Source organism: Mastomys coucha, unplaced genomic scaffold (genome assembly GCF_008632895.1).
Source record: "Mastomys coucha isolate ucsf_1 unplaced genomic scaffold, UCSF_Mcou_1 pScaffold21, whole genome shotgun sequence".
In the NCBI taxonomy this organism is placed as follows: domain Eukaryota; kingdom Metazoa; phylum Chordata; class Mammalia; order Rodentia; family Muridae; genus Mastomys; species Mastomys coucha.
In genome coordinates, this window is record NW_022196904.1 from 19,699,372 (window position 1) to 19,706,480 (window position 7,109).

A 7,109-nucleotide genomic window follows, 5' to 3' on the forward strand; every position below is an offset into this window, starting at 1 on the left:
TGGTGGGACGGGTAAGGAGGATTTTTTTTTTTTTTGTAGAATTTCAAGGAAATTCCAAGAGGAGTGGAGAATATGGGTTTATTGGGCAAATGGCAATTTCCTATTTATTAGAACCCAAGAACTGAGTTTTCCTCTTTGACACCTTAAGTCCTAAATGTGGCCTATTCTAGCTATCCTCTTAGCTGGCTTGTTTGAATAGCAGGGCAATTCAATTCTCATTAGAGACCAATGGGATTTTAGATGGAGGGATGCACATGGAAGATTGTAGAATTGACTTAACTGGAAAAAAGTCAGACAGGAAATAGTTTTTAGGAATGCTTTTATTTGTAAACATATTGGTCCACGTCAGGACTTAACACACTTAACATTTTCCTGCTAAAACAATTCTACTATCAAAATTAAATAGCTTACTTTCCCTCTCACAAAACATAAAAGCTAACCAGAAAACTCAAAAAGTCAACAGAACTCCTTCCACTAATCCTTAGGTAGTTATGAATCATTTCTATCTTGTACATTTGGATTTTGGTCCAAAGTTTTATGGATTTCTAGGATGTGCTTCTGCCTCCCCATCTATCAGATTGGCTTCTTCCATTGTCACATCTCTGTGCTGTGTGGATTGCACTGCTGTAGGGATCACACGGAGGGCATCTCCTTTCCAAACAAGGGGAAGCCCAAGTTCTTGTATTCCAAGGCAATTGTGACAACTTAAGATGTTTGGGCTTCCTATCTATCACACAAGATGCAATTATTACCACAGTGACTGCTTCTATTAGATCTCAAGAGTGGGGCACTCCACTCGAGGTGGAGCACTGGTCTCACAGAATTTCTGAAGTAAACTCAACCTGAGATGATCGAAATAGTCACTACTTCAAACATATCCATATCACTATAACCTCTTGATGGGCAGTCATCACCACATAGACCCAGACGATGGAGAATGACAGTATAATCTTTTGGTGGTCGTGTATAATCTCTTGTATCACTAGAACTTGGATGATCACGGACTAGAAGCCTTTGGTAGACTACTCAACTGGCAAGAAACAAAAGTCTCTGTAATATAGTGGGTTACTTGATGTTCTGCTTCCACAACTATCTCTTCCAGTGTGATATAGAGGGCACCAATCTCTTAGAAGGACAACCCCAACCTCACGGTGGTGGCTCTTTTTAACTGGAAACTGGCCCCCTTGGAAGAACTCATCTTAATATTTTACGGAGGAGCTGCCATCAGCCACGTGTGTGGGAAGCCGCCTACTTCCTCTCTTCCCGCCTCTTCCTCTTCCTCTACCTTTGGGAGGGCCAGTGCATCTGGGAGGAGGAGGAGGAGGAGGTGGTTCAAGTCTACCACCCCCGAAAGCTGCTTTGGTGGCATGTTCCACTCTGGTGGCTTTCCCTTGCTCCACTCTAGCTTTTCCGTCAGAGAGCTTTCCATGCACATTTCCGCCCTCCGCACCTGCACCCTTAACACCTGCAGGGTCTTCAACGGCCGCGCCATTATTGCATCTTCTTCGGGACTTGTTGGTTTCGCGATCGTTGTTCAAAATGACATCCATTATTTGCCCGTATTTCATAAATAGGGCTCTAAGGGTTTTCTCTTTGAGTTCTTTACTAAGCTCACCAATGACGAGCTTTTCTGGGCGGTTTGTTTCTGCCATTTTTTTTTTCCTCTCTCCCTAAACTAACCAGGGCGGGCACTATCCCGATGGTCTCGAGCGCTTTGGCTCTCGGCTTGTAAGATGGCTGCCAAGTCCTAGAAAGGACAAAAAAGAAAAAAGCGGCTAAGACCACTGTAAAACCACTAACAGTGAGAGGAAAGCAGTATTTGTTTGGTACTTACCTCTGCTGCTGGACACTCGGGCCCAAAAACTCCTCCTCCGGCGCTCTAACCGTGGTTTGAAGCCTCAGCGAGGACTTCTCCTCACGGAACCCCTGGGCGTAATGGCGGCAGAGCCGTTAGAACATCACTTCCGTTAGAACATCATTTCTGCGCAGCCGCTGAACATCACTTCCGGTGTTGTGGGGTGGCTGCGCTAGCCTGGCCTGGCCACTCCCTGACCAGCCACTAGAGGGCGCAGACACTCCCAGAAGCTTGGAAAATACAAGAAGCCAGTTTTCTTTTTCTTTTTTTGTTTTTGTTTTTGTTTTTGTTTTTGTTTTCGAGACAGGGTTTCTCTGTGTAGCCCTGGCTGTCCTGGAACTCACTCTGTAGACCAGGCTGGCCTCGAACTCAGAAATCCACCTGCCTCTGTCTCCCAAGTGCTGGGATTAAAAGCATGCGCCACCACTGCCCTGCAAGAAGCCGTTTTGAGACAGACTTTATGGAGGAGCTGGAGAAGGGACTGGAGGAGCTGGGGGGGGGTTTGCAGCCACATGGGGGCAACAACAGTGTCAACTAGCCAGAACCCCTGGAGCTCCCGCGGACTGGACCACCAACCAAAGAGTACGGATGGAGAGACCTGGCTTTGGCCGCCTATACCTATGTGGCAGAGGATGTCCTTGTTAGACATAAGTGGGAGAAGCGGCCCTTGGGCCTGAGGTCTCGGGCTCCATGCCCTAGTGTAGGGGAATGCCTGGGCGGGAAGGCAGGATTGTGTGAGTTGGTGGGGGCACACCCTCATAGAGGGGATGGGGGGGATGGGATGGTGGGTTCCGGAGGGGAGACCTGGAAAGGGGATAACATTTGAAATGTAAATAAAGAAAATATCCATTTTTTTTAAAAAAAAAAGAAGAAAAAAGGGAAAAGAAAAAAAAAACGAAAAAAGAAAAGAAAAAAAAAAGATTTGCGGTGGAATTGGAATCCCAATTCCAGCACGTACAATTTGTAGGACTCTGGGTAAGTGGCTACACCACTTGTGTTGGATAGTTTTATGTCAACGTAACACAGGCAAGAGATATCTGGAAGAAGGGGACATCAATTGAGAAAATGCTCTCATAAGACCCAGATGTGGGATATTTCCTAAATTAGTGATTGATGGGGGAGGGCCCAGACCATTGTGGGTGGGGCCAGCCCTAGCCTGGTGGTCCTGGGTTCTATAAGAAAGCAGGATGAGCAAGCTATGGGGAGCAAGCCAGTAAGTAGCCCTCCTCCATGACCTCTGCAGCAGCTCCTGCCTCCAGGTTCCTCCTCTGTGTGAGTTCCCGTCCTGACTTTCTTTGATGATGAACAGGGATGTGGAAGTGTAAACCAAATAATCCCTTTCCTTCCCAATGCTCATGATGTTTCACCATAGCAATAGTAACCTCCAAGACACCACTTTACATTTGGGACCTTTTTATAAACTGAGTTATTATTATTGTTATTAATTTTATTTATTTTTAATGAAAACAATCTTTAATACATCAAGTAATAAATACAAAGATGCAACAGTTTCAGAATAAAAGAGCTGGGCCATTTTTTAAAAGACTTATTTTATTTTTTTATGTATACGGTACACTGTAGCTGCACTGATTGTGAGTCTTCATGTGGTTGTTGGGAATTGAATTTTTAGGACCTCTGCTTGCTCTGGCCCAAAGATTTACTATACATAAGTACACTGTAGCTGTCTTTAGATGCACCAGAAGAGGGCATCAGATCTCATAGGGATTTGAACTCAGGACCTTCGGAAGAGCAGTCAGTGCTCTTACGTGCTGAGCCATCTTGGCAGCCTGAGCTGGGTCATTCTTAACTACTTAAAATGCACATCGTCAGTTACTGCAAAATGTCTTCCCGATCTTTTGAGTGTAGGTTCAGAGCTTCATGACTGTGGTAGAAAGATTACTGCCATTTTGAACAAAGCCTTTTCATCTCCACGGGGTAGTGAGATGGGTCTTCAGACTGGCCAGGGGCTAAGACCTGGCCTTATGTTCGTTTCAGCCAAGCACTCCCGAACCAGGCTTCGGGCATTAGCCTCTCCATGGCGCTCTTGCTCCCTGCATATGTGGGTCTGATCTCTTTCCCCAACTCTTCAAAGATGGCCAGCAGCTCTGCCTATTTATTCTGAGGCACTTGGCTATTTCCAGTTCCCTGGATGTAGTTTAGCGATGGAGGCCCATATCAGTAGCTGGCGATATTGGGAAGAGGTCGCTATGCTAGTAGACGGTGAATGAACACTTCCGGCGTTGAGGGCAACGGAGGGAACGTGTGCGATCACGTTCGGCACCTATCACATCCCCACCTGCAGCGGGTGTGCTGGGCAGAGCCGGGGTAGCCACACATCCCTGCACAGCACTTTTTGTTGTCACCGGCTCAGACCGTGCTGGCGAATATGGTCTTCCCTCACCCTGCCGCCGCTGCAGTATATTACATACATACATCCGGCGCTTGGCTCCCAATTTTATTTTTAAATTATTATTTTAGAATAATGTGTGTGGAACCCAGTCTTACTTGCCAGACTCGTCCTTTCCCAACCTGCTATTTCCCAACTAGCCTTGAAGTCCTGATCTTTCTCCCTTAGTCTCTGGAGTACTGGGATTACAGGCCTGTGATCATATGATTGCTGGTTCTGCAACTCCTCTTCTTCTGCCTTCTGTTTTTTTAAAAAAATGTATGTTCAGTGGCTGGTGAGATAGCTCAGCGGGTAAGAGCATTGACTGCTCTTCCAAAGGTCCTGATTTCAAATCCCAGGAACCACATGGTGGCTCACAACCACCTGTAATGAGCCTCGGGGAGAGCTGGCCTGCCAGAAATCTTTTAAGAGTTATTTATTTAGAGTGTGAGTACTTGCCTGAGAGACCAGAAGAGGGTATCAGATCCCCTGGATGTAGAATTACAGATAATTGTGAGCCACCAAGTGAATGCTGGGAATTGAACCTGGGACCTCTGGAAGAACAGCCAGTACTTTTAACCATGAAGACATCCCTCCTCCATTCAGGAGCCTTTAATTCTATAGCCTATAAGAACTATAATGCCAGATCAAATTCCTCACCATTTAAAATCTTACTGCACATTCCAGGTTTAAGTTTCTTCTGCTTGAGGAATCTGAAGAAGCACCGGCCTTCTGTGTCATTCTTTTCCTGGACTGAAATGGAAAATTCAAGAATCCTAAAGCTTGGAAACCTAGCAGCTGGGAGGCTAAGGCAGAAGGAACACAAGTTTAAAGTCAGGCTTGGTTACATAGTGAGACCTTGTGTCAAGGCAACATTAGGACTTGAGATGGTAAGATGCTTGCTTTGAAAGTACAATGTTCCAGAGTTGACATGAGTATCCAGGAAAGAAATGCCCAATGTGGTCTCACATGCTTACAATCTCAGCACCTGGGAGGCAGGGACAAGTGAATCTCTGTGAGTTGCTTGCCAGCCTAACAAATGAGCGAGCTCCAGGCCAATGAAAAACCCTATCTCACAAACATGGTGGCAGGGCAATGAAGTGGTTCAGTGGAAGAGGTGCTTGCTGCCAAGCTGGAGCACGTAAGTTCAATCCCCTGATCTTAAATGGTGCAGGGACAGAACTGACCCCTAAAAGTTGTTTTTGGACCTCTGCACATGCATCATGGGATGCATACTCCCCTTACCAAAATAAATGTAAACACACACACACAGGTATAACTCCCAAACACAAACAAACAAACAAATAAACAAACACAAAATTAAGTTATCATAGGGGCAGGATTTATTTTAAGCAGAAGGTAAATTATTTTTTTGCCTATGTGTGGCAGAGTCACCTTTGGTGGAAGACATGAGTTTCATTATGGGTCAAATAGGTGTGTCTTAATTTTATCTTCTAAGTCATGGACTGTCATGGACGAAGACTTACATATTTACTGTTTATTGTCATCAAGACATATGGTTGCCCCTTCATTTGGTGTCCATCCTCTGAGCTGGAGATCTCTTCTTCTATAATACAGGACTTACTTGGGCTGTCAAGCACCCTGTCTGGCTTCTCTCAGTGTCTTAGTCACTTTTTAGATGCTATGAAAAGACAGCATGACCACTGCAGAAGAAAGAGTTTATTCTGAGGCTTGCTTATAGTGCCAGGGATTTAGAGTCCATGACTCCAGGACAGTGTCAGACAGGCATAGTACTGGAAGAGTAGCTGAGGGCACACCTGATCTACAAGTTAACTATGAATGTGGGCTTTTGAAACCTCATGACACACCTCCTTCTAGCAGGTCAAGCTTCCTAACTCTTCCCAAAGACTTCAAACATTCAGTAAATTCAGGAGGAGTTGAGAGTTCTATATCTTTATCTGAAGGCTGCTTGCAGAATACTGGATTCCAGGCAGCTAGGGTCTTATAACCCACACCCACAGTGACACACCTATTCCAACAGAGCCACATCTTCTAATAGTGCCAATACCTGGGCCAAGCATATTCAAACCATCACATTCCACTCCCTGGCCCCCATAGGCTTGTTCAAACACGAGTCTATGGGGGCTGTACCTAAACACAGCATAATACAAAATACATTTAGTCCAACTTCAAAAGTCCCCACAGTCTATAGCAGTTTCAACAATGTTAAAATTCCAAAATTCAAACTCTCTTTTGAGACTCATCCAATCATTTAACTATAATCCCCAAAGCAAGACTTAACTTTGGGATTCCCAGGCAAGGGACTGAGGAAAGAGCAGGAAGGGAGATGGCTGCCATGCAGGAAAGGAGTAGATGGCACCCCTGAGAGGTGGGAGACAGAGAGCATGGCTGTCATGTAGGTGCTGGGGAACTCAGCTCGAGAGGGCTGCAGGTCTGGGTCCGGAGCAACCAAGATGGATTATGGGCTTTAGTGAGTAATAAGTTAGGAATTTCAGAGGGGAAAGTGAAGCCATGTGAAGGTAAGGAAGTGGCCCAGCCATTGACTGTTTAAGGCATATTAAAATATAAAGGCTCTGCACGCGTGTGTGTGTGTGTGTGTGTGTGTGTGTGTGTGTGTGTGTGTGTGTCTTTCATTTGGGAACCCAGAACATTGAGGTGTGTAGCAAGGAGCACAGCTGCTGCCACTACCAGGACCATTTGAGTAGAGTTATTTCGGTACAGCAACAACATGTGGTCTTGTGGTCTTTTGTGCATTGATGGAGATGAAACCTATGATGTTATGTGTTATAGGCAAGTGGTCTAAATCTGGACTACACTATAGCCCCTCACTGGGGGATTCTAGGCAGGGGCTCTACCACTGAGCCACGCCCCCAGCCCCTCACTGGG

General features: G+C 45.6%; 1 long non-coding RNA gene and 1 pseudogene across 1 annotated transcript; both read right to left on the reverse strand.

The window, feature by feature from the left end:
• Positions 1-302: 302 nt before the first annotated feature.
• LOC116101863 lies at positions 303-1,970 on the reverse strand. The gene is made up of 2 exons (XR_004122942.1): positions 1,835-1,970; positions 303-1,747 (listed from the first exon to the last, which is right to left on the reverse strand). It is a non-coding gene; the product is annotated as an uncharacterized LOC116101863 (long non-coding RNA).
• A 1,836-nt stretch (positions 1,971-3,806) lies between these two features.
• On the reverse strand, positions 3,807-4,145 carry LOC116100312 (annotated as a pseudogene).
• Positions 4,146-7,109: the final 2,964 nt, after the last annotated feature.